The sequence below is a fragment of the Cnephaeus nilssonii genome (assembly GCF_951640355.1).
Source record: "Cnephaeus nilssonii genome assembly, chromosome: 11".
NCBI classification, from domain to species: domain Eukaryota; kingdom Metazoa; phylum Chordata; class Mammalia; order Chiroptera; family Vespertilionidae; genus Cnephaeus; species Cnephaeus nilssonii.
Window position 1 is genome coordinate 92,494,271 of NC_137082.1, and position 22,245 is coordinate 92,516,515.

Here is a 22,245-nt window from a genome sequence, read left to right on the forward strand (position 1 = left end):
AACTGGGTCCCTCGCCGTTTATGTATTTAATGGGCCCAGTGACATCAGGGCGTGAGTAGCTCTTTTGTGGAAATGAGGCCAAGCAAGAGCCTTTTCTTTATGGCTACCCCGAACCCACAGCGAGTGACCCCCTTTTTATTCGCAGGACGCGCTCCCTGCAAAGGCCTCCAAGGTCAGGCATGGAGCAGTGTAGAACGCGTGACCTTGATGACAGCCGCCATTCTGGTTCCGGCGAGCATCCGGCAGAAACGGGAAAGGCACATTGGACGCTGGACTGACGTTTGAGTCATTGTTAGACACCAGTGTCCAATGAAGCTGGTCCCCGAGCGAGCTTGTGGGTAGAGGAACAGGAGCTGGACATGCCTGGGCCCCACTCACTCTCTGCCCTGCATGACCTCCCCAGCGTGGGATCTCCTGGGGTCAGTGAGGAAACCAGGATCGGCTTCCATTAGACACCATAGCTCTGACGCTTTATCGAAGTGTCCCTTGCGTCCTCCCTCAATAACGCGGAGTCGTCACTAACAGACAGCTCTCCGGCTTCTCTTGCGGCCACGAGTGGCTGCGTGACTGGTTCTCTCCAATCAAACATGAAAGGGGGGGGGTAGCCACTGTCAGGCCGAGGTTTTCAGGTGGGTGGGGGTCTCTGCCCCCCTTCCCCCCTCCCCCTGGCTGGAAGCAGACTCAGGGGACAGTGGCAGCCCAGAAGGAAGGGCCGGATCCCTGCCTCACCTCGTGGCGGGAAAGCACCCGCCGTGACCAGGAACACCTTCACGGGCTTATTTGTCACGATAGCCAGCGTGGCCCGAAGACACCAGCGAGATGGTGCTTGGCGTTTGTGTCTTAAGAGAACGAGCGATGCATTCAGGAAGGAAGCCAGGGATGCTGTTACCGGGAACATTCGCCGCCCACGATGCTGGAGAAGCTGCCAGAGAGCCAGAGAGACCTCCAGGCCCCAATTCCACGGCAACGGCGGGACGTGGCATTCCCAGGCCCACTCGCCCTTCTCTGAAATGCTAGCTTCCTCTTGCCCCAGCCACGGCGCGACAGCTCGGGAACGGATGCCTCCGTTCTAGTCTGACTGTGTCTTAGAACGTGGGCGCGCCTGCCTCGGCTCTGATGTCTGTGCTGTTAGAGGGGGATGTGGGCGCATGTGCAGCGAGCCCGGGGAGTCAGCATGGGGAGCTCACTCTGTGAGTCGAGGCGTGTGTGTTTGTTGAAAGGCTGCTGCCCGTTCCAGCTCATTTGGGCCTTATGCTTCCTAGGTGTAGCCGGTAGCCGTGGGAGAACCGCGAGGGGCCTGATGTTATGGGACTTGGTTTCGGTGAGGAAAATCCTGACCAAGGTATGAGATGATAGAAATAGCAGTAAATTGAGTCACGTGGCTGATTAATAGAAACCCATGCATGGTCACTGGTGTGGTCTCAGCAACAAGGCTCACTTCCAGGAGCACAGATGTTAAACGGCTTTGCTTCTCCAGATGTGCCCGCCCGGGGCCGTCCCCACGGAGCCATGTGCAGCCGCCAGCACGCTGCCCTCTCGGCGGACAGAGAGGCTCTTACCCATTCCCGTTGCCCAACGTCTTTGTTTTCCTCCAACAAAGACGGAAACAGAGCTCCTGCTATGCGTCTGGTTTCACGGGAGTGACCTGCAGCATTCACTCCGTCGGCACGTCCTCGCGCCTGTGGAGGGGGCTGCGCTGCTCTCCGACGGCCCCCTGCGGCTCCCAGCTCCGACGTGCAGCCCGGGGCAGGACCTGTTTCTGCGGATGCTCCCCGAGCCCTGCGAGCGCGTCACGCAGAGCGGTCACGGCGGAGTTTACCTTTGCTCTTTCCTGTTCGGCATGTGTTAGCACCGTCGTAAAGGAACCACAAATCCATTGAACAATCCTGTTGAGCAGACCGAGCCTTCAACATGGCGAAATTAGCTGACACGGGAAAGTTTCATGAAGTTCTGTCGTCGTACAGACTCTCAGGTTTCCCCCCTCTTTATGCCTTGTTATCAGCATAAGCTCTAATTTACAAAATGTGTTTTTCTCAGGCAATCATCCCACCTTTCATGCAAACTATTTTGAGTGCTCTCCTGTTTTGGTCTAGGAGGGGTAATAATTATTGTGATGGAGACATCGATGGCATGATGGGCTCAGATCCCCTTACTAGTACCTGAGAGAAAAGGAAGAGGACTCATCGTTCGTCCATGGATTTAATTCAATTAATAGATGCTTACTGGGCATTGAGAGTGCCAAACAGAATGCGAGGAGGCCCTGTACCTCCAGGAGTAGGTAAAACCGACCTGGGACGAGCTACGACAGGAATTAACAGGTTCAGGAACAAATAACTTCAAATGTGATGAGTGTTGCAAGAGGGAAAGTAACAGGACTCCAGAGGCTGGTGGGGTATCGATTGCTTTATTTAGAGACTAGTAGCCCGGTGCACGAATTTGTGCACATAGAAAGGAAATTAATTAGAAGAAATATATTTTTAAAAAAATATATTTTATTGATTTTTCACAGAGAGGAAGAGAGAGGGATTAGAGAGTTAGAAACATTGATGAGAGAGAAACATTGATCAGCTGCCTCCTGCACACCCCTTACTGGGGATGTGCCCGCAACCAACGTACATGCCCCTGACCAGAATCGAACCCGGGACCTTGAAGTTCGCAGGCCGATGCTCTATACACTGAGCCAAACCGGTTTCAGCAGAAAAAATATTTTAATATTGCTTTTCACCCTTTCTCTATAACAGAAGTGTCAGAGAGGAAAGAAAATCAGTAAAATGTATATGAAAATAATCTATAAATTGATTAATAAATAAACAACAACAACAACGACATGATATAAAAACCACAAAAACATGATATAAAAACAACATTGATAAAAACAATGACTGCTAAATTGATTAAGCTTATTCTAACACTGAGGCCAGTGTTCGACGGGGACAAATCAATTCTTGGAATCAGAACAACCTCTCCTCCGCAGATCCTGTTAATACTTCAGCTTTGATTATGTTAGGTTGCAATCTTTGGCTAATAAATCTAGTACCGTTACAAAGACCCCATTTACTATTAAGATTTCTCAGTGGCATGATGATTGCACCCACTTTCAATTCTAATTTACGACACGGCATTCCCGAAGGAGTAATACTTTTAAGAAATCCCATGGGAAAATTTTCCTTTTCGGCATCATCCATTGAATCTAGTATTATTGTTGATTACATTGTCATCTCTGAGTCTTAATGCAATATCTGTTCCCCAGCCTTTCCACCACATGGGAAACAAACAGGATACGTCATTGCATCTAATGTAGGAAACGGGACACTGATTTGTTTCATTTTAGTGGCGTTTGGATTATTGGGATCTGGTTTACAATGAATGAGTAAGTCCCTTTCAAAAGGAGGTCCTCCATCTTCGTTTCTGAATATGACGGCAACTTCAGTTACACGGGGATAATTATATCTACCCGGATCACTATTACGATCATATTTAATCGCCATTGTTACTTCTGTGTGCAACCACCGCTTTCTTTCTGCTTCAGAATGTCAACAAAAACAACCAAATTCACGATCAACAATGACAGATCGAAACACACGCATGCGATTGGCACCAGCGAGAGCTTTATATGTATCGCACATGCGTGAGTCAACTTAGCCTTTTACAGCTATGGAACTTGCTTAATCAGACCTGCTTTCTGATGTAGCTAAACTTTTTCCAGCCCAGTGAAGCACCCCAAATTCTCTTTCAGGTAATTGTCAGCAACACAGCAGTAAATGTCAACATGAAGCAGATTATAATTGTAGATCACACAGGGAGAACAAAGGGTAAAATATTTAACTGCAGCAGTGTTTGACTATATTCTGTGCAGTGAGAAAACCTGAAGTCATTTTCAAGGTCTACCATTTCTTACTTCTTTTCAGTCGGGTCATGCTTCTAAGCTTTCTAAATCTCTGTTTTCCGGCTAATGAAAAGAAAATAGGATTCCACCGAGTCTCCTATCTACCTACTCCAGGACTTCTGTGGGATCAAATAAGATGAGGCATGGGAAAACGCTTCGCAGACATTTGGTTACAGTGTAAAGTGTTTCCACCTGAGGCTAGTCGTTGCTAGGGAGAGGAAGCCAGGTGTTGCTACTTGATGTCATTACCCGGACGGTATGACACTTAGCATATTAGCCTTTTATATAGGTAGATATTTCCTTAAGTTGGCAGAACTCAGGGTTATCATGAAATTAACACACCATTAGTAGAGTATTTTTAAAGCGTACTGAGTTATAAACCAAATATAATATGCAGACTAAATTGGCTTTCAGACATTAAAGAATCTCAAATTCGGATAAAGATGGATTCTTTTTCTGACTTGGTGGACTATGGCAAAATGGGCAACAAAAGTGGTACAACACAACAAAAATAATGACAATTTTATTTTTTATTTTTATTTATTTTTATTTTTTTATTTTATTTATTTATTATTTATTTTTTTTGGACAATTTTCTATGAGCAAAAGCTTGCTAGGGCTTACTGCGTTTTTCTTGTTACCTGCCCCCCCCTTTGCATATAAAGTAACAGTACTTAGAAATTGAATTCTAAGTTTAATTATGCTCCCACCAACAAAGCAAAAGACAGAAAACCACACGAAGGGCCACTTCCTTTCTATGATCATTTAAAACTGGACAACACAGATGGTGATTATTTGATTGTGAAAATTGGGTTGTAAAATGAATATCTTCAAAAATGTCAAGTGTAAATGCCCTTTTACAGGCAAACAAGGGGCTGAATGAATTCCAACAGCATGCTGCCCAAGGCTCTTCATTCCGGGTAAATTGAGCTTAAAGGGAAATTTGTCTCTGAGAGAGTGCTGGGTAGTGCCAAGGAACACTTGACTGAGAAGAGGAGATTAGGGGTTCTTGAATGCTTTATGGTTTACAGTTGAGAACAAGGTTTGGGGTTCTGCGTTGTGAGGTGTAAAGAATCTGTATACCTATGTTGTGGGAAAAGCGTGAAACACAGTTAATGGGACCAGGTAGTTCAAGAGCCAAGCGGATCTCATCAGTCTTTACTTTTTGAATGAGACTGGGAAAGCTAAAAAGCTGCCAAGAAAAATGGATTCATCTTTAACAACCCAACTACCCCCCTTTAAAAATAGGCATATAATCTGATCATGAGATACAAGCTTTAAGAATACATCTTCGAATGGTACACAGATCCCTTAGATACGTAGGAATGGAAGGGGGTGCAAATAATGCAACTTCACGGTGAAATACAGCACCACTTCCACTCCAAGCTCTCCTTTCTGTGTGTGCTGGAGAGAGCTCTGAACAACATGTGGATGCGAGTGAGCACACGATTGGAGAGGACAATAGAAGAAAAAGTTAGGGTTGAAATCTACACGAGGAAAAGTAAGTTTCTTCCTCAAATGGCCTTTTCTCCTTCGGAAGCGATGGAGAACATTCGGAAAATAAGCAAGGGCTAAGTAACACTCTCTTCTTCTTGTTGACATTCCAGGCTGGTTCACTGGAATGAGACAATTCTGATGGTCCTTAGGGTCACGGAACAGATTTCTCCCCTTAAATGGTGCCACGTTTCCACCTGTTGGCCACGTGGGAGTGGATGAGATGGGGAAGAGGTCAGGGAAATATGCCTGGGCCACGGAGCCAAGCCCGTTTTCCTCCCAGGGAAGGACTGACTGTCCAGGACACTGGAATCCAATGGGAGGGACATACTCAAGTAGCTGTAGGATTTCCCTTCAGCCAGATCTCAGGTGGTTCTGAATGGTGGGTGTTCTGCAGTTCAGCTGTCATTTTGATGTGTTTGTGGGCGGATGCGAGGACTGCACTTACCTGCGCTGCCATCTTCCATTGAAATTTCAAAGAAAGGAAGACGCTTCTTTCACAGAAAGCCTTCCTGACCGATCCTCTCTGAAGCACTAGTGGATCTCTCCAGGAAAGGAAGTCCACCAGCCGAATGTCACAGGCAGAGACAATTGGAAGTGACCACTTCCGGCCACACGTGTAGTCATAGTGCAAATTGCTTTGAAATCTGGCTTCCCACATTTGCTTTTATATATGACCTGTGCTTATTACGCATTAAAATACTTTACCCAGTTTAGTCATCCATCTGTAGATATTCTAAGAGTCTGTTGTGAAAAAATATCTTAAATGCTTCATGTTTCTGAGAAATGCTTTGGTAGCTCTGTACCAGATTAATGCTTCATACAGCCCGAAGTTGAATAACAGCCCTTCTATTTTTAATCATCAGTTATTCTTTCATTTCTGTTAGGCATAGGGAAGGATTGTGCAAACACTTAGGTTACAAGCGTTGACTCTTATGTTGCAATTGACATTGCTTCTTTTTCTGATTCGTTCAGCCCATTAGAGTTCATTTCAGAGAGTTCTATAGAAAACAAACAACACACGAATACAGCTCCCCCCTCCACAGCCACCCCCCAAAGCAAACAACAAGCAGAGAAGGCACAGGCTCAGGGAGATGAAGACAGCCTCACTAATGAGTCCCCAACTGATTAAAAATAAACACATTTCTGTTCCTAGAACAGTGTAAGGAGCATTTGTTGCCACAAACAGTTTAACTTTAGCAAAAATAAAGAGTTGCCCTCAAATCTGTGATGGGAGAGCGGCAGCACTGCAGCTAATTATTTCCCAGGAGCCTCTAGTCTGAATTTAGAAATGAACTACCACCGGCGACGTGTGGAATGGGCCCATCTCCGGGCCCAGCTGCAGGATGAGCCGTCGTCACGGCCGCCTTCAAGAGGACGCCGTACCAGCACCGAGCCGGGCTTTCCCCAGCGGCCCTGGCTGCGCTGACGGAGCCCACAGAGTAACCTGGGGCCGAGCACTTGGGCGCTAGAGTCAAGACCATCTGGGTGTGAATCTCGGTCCTGCCTGTGTGACTTGGGGCGAGCGACTGGTGTCGGTTCGCTCTGTCTGTGTGACCAACTACCCCCAGAGTCAGCAGCGGAAACAATGGTGCCCTGGCTCATGATCTGGTGGACTGACAACTCAGCGGGGCTCAGCCGGACAGTTAGTTTGTGTTCCTCGGAGGAACTGGGGCCTTTCGGGGGGCGGGAGGGCCCATTCTCCAGGTACTCTCTCTTCATCTAACGAGCTAGCCCGGTTCCTCTATATGGCGGCCGAAAGTTCCCAGCAGCAGGAGAGGGTCAGTCCCAACAAGCAAGCATCCTTCAAGCCTTGACTCGTCTCCCGTGTGCTATTGTCCCATTGGCTAAAGCGGGTCGCATGGCCACGCCCAGATGTAAGGCTAGAGACAAAGACTCCACCTCCATCGGGTGTGCATACAGGGAGTTGTGACCGCATTTGGGAGCCCAGTAGTCCCGTCTGCCACCCCACTTCTCTAAGCTCCCGGCTCTCACTGGGGCATGAGGGCATCAGAGTATCTACAGCCGAGGTTCTTGTGAAGGTGAAATGCAGTGACTCCTCTAAAGGGCTCTAGGGAGCGTGTGTGGATGACTCTGCGAGGGACCAGTGCTTCGCTGGTCTTCGCTACTTGTTATAACTGACGTTCAAAGGTTCTCGTTAGCGTGTGAACCATTTAGAAACAGCCACTCCCCTACCCGGAAAACAGATGGCTTCCTAGTTTACATTTGAAGCGTTTCCTCTTTTTGGTAACAATGACTGGGTTTGATGGTGGGACCCTAGGCAGATTTCTTTTCTCTATTTTATACATTTTCCATGACGGGGTTAGAGAGCTTTTATAAGAAAAAGAAAACACGAAGCCCATCTCAGTTTTAGGACCAAGTTCTTTTTGAAATACTTCTGGGATTCTAAACAATTTTGCACTTGTTTGTACAGTTGACAGTCAGTCCTCAACATTTCCTTCGTTACCTTAGGCTTAGCGGTTCCAGCTTTCTCACTACTCCCTGAAGATTCCCTTGACAGGTGCAAGCTACCTGCCCGCCTGCTTTTTTTGAGAGATTAGAGCTTCCCAATTTCAAAATGCCTGAAGGTTACATGGGAACAAGCGTTGTCCGTGTGATCGTACAGCTGAAACTCCGATTAGCTCTCTGGCCTGCTGGAAGTTGGGTTCTGTACATTTAAAGTGACCTCGATGAGGATGGCGTTGGGGTATTCGAATAAATTTAAAGTAGAATGTTAGAGGAGCAATCCCACTTTCTGGGACAAATGAATTAAACGTCCCTGGAAGTTTAAATGTACCTTCCATATTTGTTAGAAAGTGTAAAAAATTATAGCTGCAATTGGGGTGGTGAGGACTAGACAGATTTGTATTTGGTGAACTTTCATGGAATGATCAGCACATGCTCTGTCTTCGTGGATCTGAACAGCAGGTCGCCCCCACTTCTCCAGGTATGGTCTATGGCCTGGTTTGTGCACATTCACCAGAGTGGCCTTTCACAAGCTCAGCTGTTTGAGGGCCCTGCCCCTGCCCCTCAGTTAGGCCTGGGGCGCAGGCACCAGGACCTTGTCCACACTTTGTCAGCGGAGCCTCCTCTGCTGTGTCCAAGCTCCTCCCCAGCTATGAGCCACCCTCCCCCCTTGCTGAGTTCCCACTACAGCGTGGGCGGATCATGTACCCAGGCCAGTGGTAAAGGAGCGTAAATATTTTAGGTTTTGCAGGTCAAATGATCTCTGTCATAATTCGTCCCCTAAACCTTAACCCTAACCCTATGCCTAAACCTATTCCTAACCCTAACTCTAACCCTAACCCTAAACTATAACCCCTAACCCTAAACCTAACCCTAACCCCAACCCTAAACTATAACCCCTAACCCTAGCCCTAACCCTAGTCCTAACCCTAACCTTAACCCTAACCCTAACCCTAACCCTAACCCTAGCCCTAACCCTAACCCCAACCCTGGCCCTAACCCTAGCCCTAACCCTAACCCTAACCCTAACCCTAACCCTAACCCTAACCCTAACCCTAACCCTTTAGGGCAGTGGTCGGCAAACTCATTAGTCAACAGAGCCAAATATCAACAGTACAACGATTGAAATTTCTTTTGAGAGCCAAATTTTTAAAACTTAAACTATATAGGTAGGTACATTGTTATTAACTTAATTAGGGTACTCCTAAGCTGGCCTTTGCTAAAAACTCAAGGGGCCAAAGAGCCACATGTGGCTCGCGAGCCGCGGTTTGCCGACCACTGCTTTAGGGTGAAAGTAGCCCAGGACATTATGTGATAAGTGGGCGTGGCTGTGCTCCAGTAAATCTTTATTGACAAAAATAGGGGGCCAGCCAGCTTTGGATCTAGAAGAACTATGGCCTGGAATATTTTAGTCTTTTCTCTCTCCAAGCCCAGCGCAAATTGTTTTACTTAGCGTATGTTTTGCTCAGGTCCCCAGAAGACCCAGATTTATGCAAACTGAGGTCAGAGCACTTGGCAGCCCAGACCCGTTTGCAGAAGATCCTGGGATGTTCAGAGCCTCGCCAGGGCACGCGGGGAGGCGGCAGGCTCGGACCCAGGGTGGGAATGATGAACGGCTTTCTGGATGGATGGATGGAAGGTCAGCAAGGTCAGGGGACTTCCACCAGGCCGTCACCTGAGCTGGGGGCGGGGTTAGGAGCTGAGTGAGAAGATCCCCTGTGCTCCCCAGAGCGATGGTTCTCTGACCTCAGCTGGCATCAGGACCCCCTCAACACAGATGCTGGGCCCTCCTGCCGAGGTCCTGCAGGAGTGGGTCTAGGCTGGGGCCCGGAGTCTGCATTTCTTTTTAAAAATGTATTTTTATTGATTTTTAGGGAAAGAGAGGAAGGGAGAGGTATATATAGAGAGAAACAACAATGATGACGGAGGAAGTCATCAACTGGCTGCCACCTGCACACCCCCCTGGGGATGGAGCCCGTAACCCGGGCATGTGCCCTGATGGGGAATCAAACCGCTGATCTCTTGGTTCGTGGGTCGATGCTCAGGTGCTGAGCCAGGTCGCCGGGCAGAATCTGCATCTCCAAAGAGCTGTGGGTGCAGGGACGCTGCGGCCCGGGACCACACTCGGGAGACCCCATGCCTCCTCTGGCTGCAGGTGAGCATGCTTCTGCTTCCTGCAGCTTTCCTTCAGCTTCCGTGTCTCCTCCTGCAGCATCCGTGTCTCCTCCTGCAGCTTCCATGTCTCCTCCTGCAGCTTCCATGTCTCCCCCTGCAGCTCCCGTGTCTCCTCCTGCAGCGTCCGTGTCTCCTCCTGCAGCGTCCGTGTCTCCTCCTGCAGCTTCCGTGTCTCCCCCTGCAGCTCCCGTGTCTCCTCCTGCAGCTTCCGTGTCTCCCCCTGCAGCTTCCGTGTCTCCCCCTGCAGCTTCCGTGTCTCCCCCTGCAGCTTCCGTGTCTCCTCCTGCAGGTTCCGTGTCTCCTCCTGCAGCTTCCGTGTGTCCTCCTGGCCGTGGGCCTGCAGGGTTTTCCGGTTCAAGACGACGGACGCCGTCTTTCCCTCTGGCCGGCGAGCTGTGGCACACGCAGGACACTCACTCGCGTGACTGCTGTTTTATGAAGTCGGTCTACACGCGCAAACACGCCAATAATCGACGTGTTAAACAGCGAATGTCCTGAGATCCTGGCACCGGTGCTTCTGGTGCCCGAGGATGAATCCACGGTCACTCGGCCAGCCCTTCCCCGGCTCCCATGGCTCCCGCACACTCGGCTCTGTCCCCTCCTGCGCTCCTGGCTCCCGCACGTCACACTGAATGGCTGAGGGGGCTCTGCAGCTGCCCCGGGGCCCACTCCCCCCGCCCCCGTCCCCCTCCTCAGCACAGGCAGCTGCCCATCAGCAGGGGGTTCGCACACGAGTCCCGACATAAATGTGTTGGTATTTACTTATTTATTTATTTATTTCCCTGCACGAAGCCTTATTGTTCCTTTCTGCCAGATGCTCGGAGAGGCGCCCGGTGCCTGAGGAGCCTGGGGGTGTGGGGAGAGGCTCAGGCAGCAGCCAGACCCAGGGGTGCAGGGCCCTCGGGCCTCTGGGCCCCACAGGCTGCTGGCGGCGCTGGAGGGGGCGCCTCTGGAAGGGACCCGGGCCCAGCCCCGTCTGGGGGCGGCCTGCGGAGGGGGCAGGTGTGGCCCATCTTCCCCAGGAGCCTCCCCTCCTCACCCGGAAGTGGTACTGCAGGGTCACGGGAGGAGGGTCCACCCGGGCCTGGGTCAGGTCCTCTCCGGCCCCGGGGCGGCCACGCATCCTGAGTGTCCCCCACCCCCTGGGAGCCTGCTCCTCCCGGAGAGAAGGCAGCCCTGCTGGGTTCGCATCTTTAAGAGGCTCAGCGCCTCGGCTTCTTCTCTGTCAACTCGAGGAAGAGGGACCCCGCCCTCCAGGCCACGTCGGGTGGACACAGCCGCCCAGAGCAGGTGGGTGTGGGCCGCGGGGCGGGTGGGGACGCAGCCTCCACCCCGGGATCGCTCTGCTGGGTTGGGGGCTCCTGGGTGCTGGCGACAGGAGTTCAGGGACGACCCGGTGTCGGCTGGTCTCGCGGGAGGCTCTGAAGGTGGCGCTGGATGAGCCGCTGGAGGGGGCCCGGGGCTGGAGGGAGGGTGACCCTGGTCTGCTCCGTCCCAACATGGGGAGCAGGAGGCAGGTGGGCGCAGAGGGCACTGCCAATGTGCTGGGACCTTTGTCCTGGAGGGGGCGGCTTGGCGCAGACAGGGGCTTGTGGAGGTTTCGGATGCGCCGCGCTCTCCAAACTCGCGGGGCCGAGGGCGGGCTTGTCAGAGGGACACCTGCCCGCAGTTGGTCAGTCGCTGGGATTTTTGGTGCTATTGGGGGTGGGGGGTGCATTGAGACGTGTTTAGCAGAGTCACAGCTACTGTGATTCTAGATCCTTCTAGGAAGATGATGAGTGTCTAAGCCACAGGACAGCGACAGGGAGGCGGCTGTTCTCCATCAGCCAAACATGCACGACCCCGACTCCTTGATGAATCCTTTGGGGCCGGAGGGATGCCGGCCAGCGAGACCAAATGGCTCCACTGACACCCCATCTTACAAGTCCTCGCCTTCGAGCGTCCCCCGCAGCAGGGTGGGTGCTTCTGTGGGTTGTAACCAACAGACGTCTTACCCCGCGGCTGGGCTCGCAGACTCCCCACGGGAGTCGGTGGTTTTGCTGTTCGCTCCGTTACCGACCGCAGTCCGAAGCGGCAGCTGTTGCTCTGGGTACCCCACCTCCTCAGAAGGGGCGCCGCCCAAGGGGAGGCAGTGTCCCCCAATCCCTCCCCCTGCTCTGATCTGGAATAGTGTGGAGCTGGACGCCGCTGACTGCTTCTGAAGTCGGTCTTCATGCTAAAGATACAGGAAAGCTGACTCGCCCTGGGACGGGGGCTTGCCTGTAGCTTGAGAGAAGGACCGCCCACGGGCGTGGGCTGCCGAGTGGCCGCCGCCTGGGAGCAGTGGCAGCTCCGCCTGCCTCCCCTGTCCTCAGCGCCTGCTCCCAGCGGGACGCTCTTCACGTTCCCGCCCCGAATCAGAACACTCACTCGACTCACGTGAGGCTCAGGTGTTTTCAACTTCAACAAATCTGGCCGAGGAATCGCCCTAACTCAGAGCTCATGGACCATAGGTCGTTTCATCCTTAATTAGTAACTCAGACCCATGATAAGCCCTCATGAGAAAGTCAACTCTGTGTCTTTTGTTTCTGTGGGCCGATCTGCCTTTGGCCCATCTTGGTGGACACATTCATTCATTCATTCATTCACATGTCAAGTATGTATTGTGTGTTTCTAGATGCCTGGCACAGAGCTGGGAAGCGAGGAGCCGCTGATGGGAAAGGCATTCTTTCTGTCCTCTGAGTTGGCGCTAGATATGCAGATAAATAATTGTAAAGTGGGATGAACCAGGCCCAGTAGAGATTTATAGTTAAAGGTTGGGAGCACAAGGGAGGGGAAAAGAATGTCTGGAGAAGTCAGGAAGGTGACGTTAGTCCAGGGTCTGGAAGATGAGCGAGCGGGTGTTTGCCAGGAAAGGAAGAGGTGGAAAGACATTTGAAGCAAAGGCCACAGTGTGTGTGTAAGAGACAATCTGTGCTCACTGTTTGTCCGCGTGCTCCCCATATTGTTGTAGATTTCTTGCAGTTGGATTGGACCCATGTGACTGACTCTTAGCGAATGAGATCGCGAGCAGAAAGGATGCGCTGCTTGGCATGCAGGCACTAGGCGTTGGCGCGCCTCGTCCGTTTCTCCCGCTGCCACGCGCTTGGTGGGAATGTATTGGAATGGCTGAGTCACCTGATGAAGGGACCTGCCTCCCCGAGTCACGGGATGAAGGACAGCCTCCTCTGCGTCAGACTTCCTGGGAGAGGGAAGTGGGCTGGTGCTGTGTTAAGCGGCCTGTGGCGGTTGTTGGCGGTCATGACTCTGATGGGTACGGTGTGTGGGAAGGCTTGGAGGAGAGAGGAAACTCTGGCGTCTTCGGAGAATGTCCAACATTTCAGTAGAGCTGGGGAAAAAGACGGAGGAAGGACTTCACCAGGAGGCTGCGATCAGATAGGGATGAAGAGATTGAATTTCATTCTTGAAGCAACTGGAGGCATGGGAAGGTGTAGTTTTTGGGGTGTTTTGTTTGTATTGATATTCCACAGTTTATTCAACTGTTTCCTAATATTTGACATTTTTTATTTTTTGTCCATGGGAAGTTCTTAGGCAGGTAGTCATGTAATCGAGATTGAATTTTGGAGGTCAGCTATGGTGGAAGAGGATTGGGAGTGGGGAGAAGCTAAGGCCAGAAATCAGAAGTCACGATGATGGTCTGGGTAAGAGATGGCGCGGGTCCTGGCTATGGATATATTCTGTGCATTTTTTCACCCAGTTCCTTCGGTGAAGAAGGGACATTGCCTTGACCATTTAGACTATGGATCGGCAAACTACTGCTCACCAGCTTTTATAAATTAGGTTCAGTTGGAATGGACCCACACCCATAAGTGTAAGAAACACACATGAATTGAGTAGTTGTGTCAGGGACTATAAGGCCCGAAAAGCCAAAATATTTACTATCTGGCCCTTTAAGAAAAAGTTCACTGATCCCTGGGTTAGGCTGTATGGATAGGCACCATTTGAACCGCTGTACTTGTTCAGCGACACCTGTACCCTGGCTACTGTGTTATGGACTAGTTTGTACCAACTAAGTTAAAATATGCCATTACACACCTGTTTAGCTCCCCTAGGTAGCAACAAAGTGGTATCGGGAAGTACTCTCTGCTCTTGGCCCCCTCACTGGTGGGCTCCATGGGAGCAGGAGATACATGCGAATGGCAGGTAGTGAGGGTATTAAATCCGTTCTTTCTCCAGTGAAAGGGGTTAATAGCTTACAGGTGGCTACATATCTATGGCTTTTCTCTTTTCAGTGCTCTGTGCTCAACGGGGTGATTGGAGCTGTAATCCTTTAAGTGATGGCCTAGTTAATTATCTACTCTGTCGTCTCCCCAGATCCAGACTTGATGGAATGGTGTGGTCTCTGGTCAGGTATATAGACACGCACACATAAAGATGACATACATCACACATACTTACGCACCCAGCTTTTAAAATTTAACTGTACCTTGGAGCATTCTCCTTTTCACTAAATATTGAGTGGCCTCGCTCTTTGTACTGGTAATAAAATTGGTATTTTTATCTTTTTTTTTTTTTGACTCTTAAATTGATCCAGAACTCAAAATGGAGATGGTGTCCAATTTAGTAGCTTCCTCCTACTCCTGTTTATGACATAAAGTGTGGAAACCCCAAGCCTGGATGCTGGACATGCGCTGGGGGGCCTCGCATTGTGAGAGGAGATGCAGGCTGCTGGCGCTGTGGTTTGGAGAAGGCTGCGGAAGAGGTGGGTCTCCCAGGCTCTTCTTCACCATCTGTGACATCTTTACTGCTGGTCGTCACAGGTGTGCGGCTGTTCTTCCAGGCGCAGGCGATGGAAGCGGGGTCGCTGTGCTTGACCGTAGCAGGTGCACTGGGTATAAAATAAAAGTATCTTTTGGTTGCACAGGTTTTTTGGCATTGATAAGTGGCAACATCTTTGTTCTCTTTACATATTTCTCTGCAGGCCAGGACTTAGGAGCACTGTGTGTATGGCTCCAGCCTGTAAATTATGAAGGGATTGGCTAGTATTTAATGGTTGGCTGCCTCGAGTCCTGTGTTGTTGGTTTTTTTTAACTTGTTTTGACCTACAACTAGTTTTAGGGTCAAAGAGGGGACAGTAGCAAGACCACTCTCTTGGTATAATGTGGCTTGTTCACGGGTTATTGAAGCCAATGCCCAGCCTTACCTAACATGGTCTCAAAGTTACTTTCCCTTGTCCTGGCTGGTGTGGCTCAGTTGGTTGAGCATCGTTCCACGCACTGAAGGGTTGCTGGTTCGATCCCAGGTCAGGGCAAATACCTGGTTTTGGGGTTCAGTTCCCATTTGGGGCACGTATGGGAGGCAACTGATCATTATTTCTCTCTCTCCCTCTCCCTTCCTCTCTCGCTAAAGTCAATCAAAAAATGGACTTTCCCTTGTTAATTATGTAACCTCCTATCATGGCTGTAGGTTTCAAGGACCCAGCCTGGAGTTCAGACGCAGGCAGAATTTTGTTAGTGAATCCATAAAGAGGGACGGGGCCTTACAATCCAGGGATGTCAGCCTCTTTTGGTAGGTGGGAATAAAACACAACAAAGTTATTGCAATCTCATCTTTTTAATAAAAGGAAATGAAAAAGTCTTAGGTGGGTCTCTGGGAATCAGCGTGCCCGAGATTCTCCAGGAGGAGCCGGGGAGGTTTAAAGCAGAATTTCATCTGGAAGTAGGAACAGGAGCAGTGGGAGATTAAGAGCAAAACAAAGTCATTTTGATTAGACTCGTGGAAGGGAAGAATTTCCTTAAAGATGCAGATCGCATAGCTTAAGCCAGACAGATGAGAAAGGGAAATGAGACCTACCCGAGGATGAGGGAAGATTGGGGTCTTGGAAGCCAGGTAAGACAATCTCAAAGGAGGAGAGAGTGAGACCCCGGAGACCAGGTGTCCGAGGAGACTCTTGGACAAGTTCTCCTCTGCATGCCTGATGCCCCCTTACCTCCATCATATATTTGATGATCCGGTCAGCCCTTCTCTGTGGAGAAAGGTGGGAGCAAATCATTGGGACATCACACTTCAAAGGCCGCTGCCTGAGAGCAGATGCTCAGGGTGCAAGCCTGGGCTGAGGTTTGGAACGTTTTGGGAAATTCTGGGGCAAAAAACAAAAAACAAAACCAAAAACCCAACAGACAAGTTGAGAGAGAGAGGAAGAGAGAGAGAGAGAACCAGAAGGTACAATACCAAGGACACACTGGACTGGAATCGCGCAGGGAGAGCTGGAAGCCTGTGCTCCCTGTGCGGCAGTAGAGAGGCTTTGGGGTGTCAGGGCGTGACTCCCTCGGGTGCTAGCTGCTGCAGAGCGCCCAATAGTCCCAAAAGGACACTCAGAACATTTTGCTTTGTAATTAATGGAGAAATATCCTCTGTGTAATCACAGAAGCCAAAACGTTTGTGGCAAGACTGTAGGCAGAGAGATTTTGCATCAACATGAAAAAGACGTCCTACTCGCTAGTGGTTTAATGGGACCAGACGCGCCCTCTTACTTGGGCCACAGTGCGACCCAGGTGGGCAGCTCCCGGCAGCCCTCAGGAGTGGTCATCAGGTGTCTGGTCTCCTTCCTCTTGCGTTGCTGCCTCACCGACGTGCCCATGATGTCAGCAAAGGGGGACAGCATGCACGGAGGGCCGTGCAGAGAGTTTTGTGTCCAGGCCAGGAGATGGTGGCCGTCAGTCCTTCCATCATTAGATGGGCTCAGTCCCCATCCCGGGACCCCCAGGGTAACTGCAAGGGAGGCTGGGAAATGCAGTCCTCCTGGGCGGCCAAGAAGAGAAAAAGGACATGGGATTCGCTCACAGGGCATTGTCTCTGCTAGAGATGCTAAAGCAGAAGGAAGGGAAAAGGTAGGGATTTTTATTTTATTTATTTTATTTTTACAAGGTCCTCTTATTCCCTTCCCTCAGGGGGAAGATAATATCAGCTATAAATTGCTTCCTGGAATAAGTTCCAGGTGTAACAGGAGGATAGAAGGCCACAGGGACGGCAGTTAGAAAACGTAGAAAAACCTAATATGTTCCAGTCAGCAGGCCCTGATGGCTGGCCCTGTGGGATACTGAATGCATTTTCAACTTTCATCTTAGGACTATTAGCCAGTGCTTCCCCAAAGCACAGAGGAGTGGGAAAGGCCCAAGGACAGCGAAAGGGAAAATGAGGTGCCATCTCCGAGAGAGAGCAGGGTGGCCTGGGAATTTCAGACCTGTGAGCTCAACATCAATATCTGGGAAGATCTTGGAATAAATCATCGAAGAATCAATTGCATAACACCCGAAAGAATGTGAAATACTAAGTCACAATCAGTAAAGCTTTGTAAAGAGCAAATGGCGCCGGAACAATTTAATTCCCCCCCATGACTGTGAGAGGCTGCAGACACCAGGGGAACCGATAGATGCGAGCTGGCTCAAATTTAGTAAAGATTTTGACTTTTTAAACCAGGCGTTGTCTTTGACATGTTAGAGGCGTGTGCTCCTGTCTCCCCTTCTGCAGGGCGTCATCCCGGGCCCAGTGTCAATGTGGGGGACAGACTGAGTGCTGGCCCAGTGGTATGGGGCCAGGATCTATCCTACTCAGTAACTGTATCGATGGCCCGGATGAAGGCAGAGGACCATGCTCATTACATGTGCAGCTGGCCCTAAGGTAGGGGGGTGTTATTGCTCTGTGGGACAGAAATAACTTTCAACACGGCCTTGACTCGTTTAGAAAACGGGGTCAATTTCAACAGGGACAAGTGTAAAGTGGCACGGGTCCCCCCAGCCCCGGAACAGTGCATGTGCTCAGCAAACGTCTGCAGGACCCCCCTTGTGAGGATCACAGTGTAACAATGACGCGGAAGTGCCCTGTAAATCACACAATGTGCGGTAGATGGTAAAGGTCTGCATCCATGCAAGGGACGTTATGATTAGAAGCAAGGAAATGTGTCCTGGGAGGCGCTGTGAAAGGAACCGGAGCTGTTTAATCAAGAAAAGAGAAGAATAAGGGATGATTTCACAGGTGACCATGTTATAAAGCTTTTAACAGGAGATGATTATCTCGTCTCCATTTGTGTCAAGGAAAAATGGGTTTGACCGCTACAAAACGGGTTTTAGTTAGACACGAGGAAGAAACTCCTTATCTAGGGTGGGCCCGCTGAAGGGGTGATGGCCTTTTAGGTCCATGGGACTCCCAGAGACTAGGGGCTCTGCAGGCCTGTTATCCCCTAGTGTCCAGCGCAGGATGGGATACATATACGCACAGTCAATATTCGTGGACTGAGTGAATGTCAGGGGCATACAATATTTGCTCAGGACTCAGGGAGTCACTATTCCCAGAGACCTTAATAAATAAGGGTGACTCATTCTAGGAGATAAAATGATCTTTCCAACACCGATCTCATGATTCTGTTTATGTAAAAAAACGTAAAAATATTTATGATATAGTCTCACTCTAGTCCTGGCCTTGGCTCTGTCCATGCGGATGGATACGATTGTTGGTGAGAGGAGAAAGAAAACAAAACCTTACTGATTTCACTCCCATGCTCAGCTCTTTCGAGTCACAGAACCTTAGAAAGAAGAGGCAAGGAGGTGCTGCTCAAGTTCCCGCTCACATCGGATCTGCCTGCATCTCAGCGGTTAGCGGGCGCACTTGCTTGTCTAGACCCTGGCCACGAGCGCAGCCCCAGGGGCTTGACGCTGGGACATCACCTTCCTGACCCTGTCCTAAGGGAAGGGGCCAGTCGGTCCTCAGCCCCACTGCTCAGGTATTTATTCCTGACACTCCCAGTTGAGATTCTAGACTAATTTTTTCCCCCCACTGAAGCCCATTTTCCCCATATTATTACAAAATTAATATATATCTTGTTCAAATGACACACACTATTTATTTTTTAAGTAAAGCCATGCATGTTACACAGTGTTGTAGAAGGGTGCCCAGAGAGTCATTCTTAGGGCAGTCAGTCCGGATGGCTACCTTGCAGCATCTGACATTATCCTCAGTGGCTTGGAGTGGGCGGTGCCCATTGCTTTTCTCAGCAGCTGGATAAGAGGAGGAACTGAGCATGTACTGAGCCATTTAATTGGAGGCAGGGGTTTTAATTTGGGGCCCAGGCACTGGCCTTTGATGGGTCAGTGAAGCCCATGGGGCCAAAATACATTCCCCTGTGTTCTAGTACACAGGTATGTGCCCCTTCCTGGGGAGTGTCCATTGCTTAAGAAAGACTATCCTAGGGTCTTAGGAGAAAGTCAAGCACAAGGGTGTTGGAATATTTCCACGAAGATGGAAGGCATAGCAGAGAAAGGGCATCGGTACAATTTGTGTTCTAGGGAGTAGCTACACAAATGGTTGTTCACACATGGGAGTCAGCTGGGTAGTCGCTTGTCATGTGAGAGTTCCCTCCGTCGGCAGAGAGCCAGCGAAGCGGGTGGAGGTGTAGGCCGGTCCCAGGAGGATGGATGCTGGCAAAGAGGTAGGGAGAATGTGCCTCAGCCCCAAACCCAGAGGTACATGCCAAATTATTTTATTTTCCAAAATGGTGTAATTCTATTAGAACCCCCATCCCACTGGACCAGTAGGAAGCAATCTCAATTATTTCAAAGTTTCACTCCATTTTAAGCCGTGACGAGGTGCTCAAGAACTGACACAATGTGAAAGCATAGCGAGAACCTCTGGAGGTTGGTCATGTCTTCACCAGTCATGGGTGAAATGTCTATTGTTCAGTCTATGTCTGGGCACAGGGGCACAATAACTGGTTAGAATGATGGGGCTTACGAATCGTTTCCATGTGCGATGGGCATGGGGTCTTGATGGGAGAGCTGTAACTCAGAACAATCCGACACCAAGGAGTTTTTGGGAATCTAGGAGGTGGGTCTGATTAATCAGCAGCAAAGGAATTTAGGGAGACTGTGTAAACCCAGCGGTCCTGACCGGGCTGTGGCTAAGTCGGGGTGATACCGGAGCAGCAGGATGTGCTGAGACATTTGACGTAGTCTGGCCCTTATGCAGAACTTGCTCAGGAATTGAGGTGGAACTGAGTCTGGGAATGAGGAACATAATACACCTCCCTGTGAAGGGCTGGGGGAGGCCGAGGCCAGAGACATGACCACAAACACTAGGAAGAGCCTGTGCAAGCTTGGTAGTCTTCAAATAAGTCTATATTTGCCTTGAATGTGATGCCTCTATTTAAGGACAAAATCGCATGTCATCTTGCTTCACACTTCAGTTCTTGCTTTTCTCCAACTGTTGGATAGAAATATTTTACTTTGCAACATTTTACAATAACCTTTTAAATTTCCTGGTTTCTGTCTAAGTAGAAAGGCTTTCTGACTGTAAATACATTGGGGCCAACTGGCCTAGCAATGGTGGCAAACTGTAGAGAGAAAATAGCAAAAACACTGAGAGTGACGATGGTGTCGGTAATGCACATGAGATCCTTGGATGTTCCATTAGTACTGATGACTGCTGCCTTCATCATCATCCTATTGAGAACATAGAAACCAGCTGAATGAAAATGGTGTCTTTGCTAAGTTGCCCATCGCTTAAAGAACCTAGGGGACCAGACACTGGGGAAGTTCACAGTATCCAGGGTAAACTGAGGCAGGTAAAGATCAAGCAATTTGTTCCATTCATGGAACAAATCCATTCATGGCTCATTTGTGGAGAAGAGACCAAGGCTAGAGTTCCTAATTCCCAATTCTTCCTTGCGTTAAGTATTAGATGCCACCATCCCCCCAATCTAATAATGTGTAATAGTTTCCAAATATGTGTTCTCCTTTTTCTTCATTTGCTCCTCTCCCCTTGTTCCTTTTTTTCTCAAACGAGAACAATTCCTATTAGAGTAATATTATACTTACATTTTTAGCTTCACTCTGCAGTTGGGGAAATGGTGATGAGAGCTTCGGCAATGCCCTTGTCTGAGGCAGGAGAAGGGGCAAATGTTCCTGGGATTTATTTTCATCCTTAGATGCCCCGGTTATGTAATATTCAGAGCAATGTCCTCTGAAAAGCGTCTCTCTTGGAGGCTTCTGCATTTAGAACGATGCTTCTCTACTTAAAAAAAAAGATTTAACAATCCCCTTTCAACCTGTAAGTATCCCAAATGAAATTTCATTTCCATTTAAATAATGTAGGGTTGGAAATTTTAGGGCGGACCTACTAGGAGGCCTGGACACATGAGGGTAGCTGGGGAAATATCACATTAGGAGGCAGGGGAGATAAAAGGGGAACTTCATGCCCTAAAGGTAGATACGACTTACCATTAACTGGTAAAAATGACGTGCAGTACCATATTCCCATTCCCAGTTATTTCTCCATTCTCACCAGAGCCAGTTCTGCAGGGACTTAGTTTTATCCCAACTGCTATTAGTCTAGATTTCTCCCTAACAACAACAGCACTAACAGCAGAACCTAAACTTAACCACTGTTTTCTGAGCACAGAAAAGCTAAGTTCTCCTAATTTAAAAAGCTAATTTCCTTAAAGCCATGCAGCTCGTGCGAGAGAGAGAACCCAAATGCAGGCCGCTGGCCCGGGGTCTCTCATCTTCTCTCTGGACAAGCTGTTCTCTTGGCTCCTTTGCAAGTCCCCCGGTCTCTTCCTCCTTCTCCTCACTCACCTCATGCTTCAGGCCCGTCCGTTTTCCCTTCCCAGCATTTTCTCCCTCAGCCCTTCTTTCTTTAGGAGCTGCCATTAGCACGTTAAGCGCCTGTTTTGTCTTCAGGACGGGAAGTAAGTGTCAGTCACCGGTGACTGGGCGCCTAGCGCGTTAGATCAAGTCTCTCCTACTTGCCTCCGGCCTCCATGGTCCTCTCTCATCTGGGCGGCACCCTCTGCTTTCTGAGGCAGCCCTCCCATCACAGCCTGCCTCTGGACACAGCCCATGAACGGTCCCCATCCCGGCACGTGCAGAGGAGCCTCCCTTGCCAGGCCACCAACCTGGCTAACCTCCTCTCCCATCGCCCTGCCCGCAGCCCCTGCTTCACGAGTCTAGGAACACATTGAACCGGCCGTTGCCTGTGCCCCACCTGCCTGGAACATCTGCTCTCCTCCTCCTCCTCCCCGCTGTCAATCTGCTTGCTCTCCACAGCTAAGCTGAAGTCTCAGCTTCTCCCCAAACTTCCCTTCTCCCAACTCCTACAGCACTCACTCACCAAAGTTGTAGAGTAAATTGTCTTTGGGACTAACGATTGGAATGTGGGTCTGAGAGGAAAAGGAGCGTTTATGTATGAAAAGCT